Genomic DNA, 2226 nt, shown 5'->3' on the forward strand with positions numbered 1-2226 from the left:
AGTTTCTTCCTTGATGAGTTTTCATTATTAAGGGGGTAGTCTGCTTTACAAGGCCAAAAAATAGCAATATTTTGGGAATTTTTTTAGAAGGGAAAAAATAATTAAGCTTCTTAAACGTTTATGCCTCATTTTAATATGTGTTCAAAGGGTATAAAGTGAATTTTTATGAAGCAATTTAATAGAAAATGGCGGATGTAGAGGCTATTGTGTAGAGCGCTCCGGCTCTGGAGTTGTCCATCTGCGTACACGATGCCGCTCGCAATTCTTGTCTGAAATGAAAAAATCAAACGGATTATTAATTTAGACATGTATATCTTCTATATGAACTAAAAAAATTCCGAAAAAAGAGACATAATGATAATTATTTCTAGTTTGAACACAAATTGTGCATTTTTACATGTTTAAATTTGACTTTGACATGATGTAAAAATTATTAAAAAAGACTTTTTTAATAATTTTTTTAGTTCATATTCAAGGGAATTTAGTTGTGAAGAGAATGCACTTTGGTTTTTGTCGATCGGTCAAATATTTTTTTTGCTATCGTGTACGCAGTTTAGGAAAAATCGTAAAAATGAAAACTCGAGAAAACACGCTTTAAAGTTTGCGGTCGGAAAAAGTTTGATTTATTGACTACTTACATCAATAATCTGCTAATCAGCGATTCCTGCACCATATAAGAGGCCTTCAGCTTCCTCGTAGTATTCATGAAGATGAATTTGTTCGGCTCTTCGAGCTGTCCTGGCCTCTTTGCTGCTGAGTGACTGCCGCGCGTTCTGTCGCTCAATCCGCGATTTGTCAGTAGTATCGGCAAATAATTTGCATTGCTGGCCAATGAGTAAATCCAGCAGCTGCATTGTTATCAGGATGGATAAGTATCTCTCATTAAAAATGCCTGCGGCCATATGTGCAGCTATCAGGACAATTTTTTTGCCGGAATGTAAATGTTTTGGCGCCATACGCCACACCGTTGAATTAAATGATTCGTTTGGGTTTTGAGTATGACCACCAAGACATCGCGTTAAAAGGTCATTATTCGACAGACCTTCGTAATTGGGCGAATATGTTTCTCGATATCGCTGTTAATTAATAGAGCATCGTGTTTAAAATTTTTCAGTTCGTTCGTCGCTTGTAGGTAGGCGCTCCGCGCCTACCTGCTCTCGGCCGTCACAAATACTTTGAATAGGAATTTATCCTTTTGGGAATCTATTCTTGGATAGCTTATCTATCGATTTAAGCAATAAAAAAAATCGATTTTTTTGACCTTGTAAAGCAGACTACCCCCTTAAATATTTATAACTATTTTTCTTACACTACACCACACTGCACTGCAACTTCACTGCGAGCACACTTCTCTTCGTAGACTCACTGTCGTCGCTGTTTCGATTGTTAACAGAGTGACAGATTGACACGCGTCGCGCGTGTTGTCCTTCTCAAGCTCTGCGTGAATGGCGATTTTTCTCATTTCGCTATCGTCGCGCGTCAGTTGCAAATGTTAAAATTGTTTAGAATATTTATATACTTTTACATTTAACTTTGTTAATTTCACGTAAAGCGGTTTTTAGTATGCACTGATCTAGTGTAGTGCAAGCGACCGAATTCGCTATTGTGAATAGTACTGTGCAACCCTATTACCGACACTACAGCATTCTATGAATAATTCCACGCATTTATAAAATTACGTCATCTTCTATAGCAGTGCTCGGAAATAGTTGCTTATTTCGAGCCGATGGGCCTTTTTGAAGTGCCGCCTACTTTTCCGCCACTGCTTACTACTGTTCAACGCTCGACGGCCGAGCCGCCGCGCCGGATCGCGCGCGGACCACGGTTGCCAAGTCTCCAGATTTCGACTGGAGACTCCAGTTTTCGGGGCCAATCTCCAGTTCTCCAGTAGACGGGAAAAATCTCCAGTTTTTCGCTCGCGTGGAATATTTATTCTTGAATATTTAACAAATGTTATTCAGGACATGATTCTGAACTACATTCAATAGATTTTAGCCGTCGATCGGACACCTTGCGTAATGCTATATTGCCGTCGGTGCTGTAACTTTGAACTTAAAACTGGAAAAGTAATGATAAATAACTTTATTAAAGTATTTTGAAAAACTCTTGCTATCTCAACTATTGAATTCTGGAATCTAAAATATAATGTTCCATTTAAAAAAATCGATTTGACCTTGACTTGACCTTAACAACATCACCCAAAGCCAAATCAATGGGACCTTCTTA

At 38.3% G+C, this 2226-nt stretch overlaps 1 pseudogene; it reads right to left on the bottom strand.

Annotated features, from left to right (window-relative positions):
• Nucleotides 1-492: 492 nt before the first annotated feature.
• Nucleotides 493-1462, bottom strand: LOC108767596 (uncharacterized; annotated as a pseudogene).
• Nucleotides 1463-2226: the final 764 nt, after the last annotated feature.

Source organism: Trachymyrmex cornetzi, unplaced genomic scaffold (genome assembly GCF_001594075.2).
Source record: "Trachymyrmex cornetzi isolate Tcor2-1 unplaced genomic scaffold, Tcor1.1 scaffold695, whole genome shotgun sequence".
In the NCBI taxonomy this organism is placed as follows: Eukaryota; Metazoa; Arthropoda; class Insecta; order Hymenoptera; family Formicidae; genus Trachymyrmex; species Trachymyrmex cornetzi.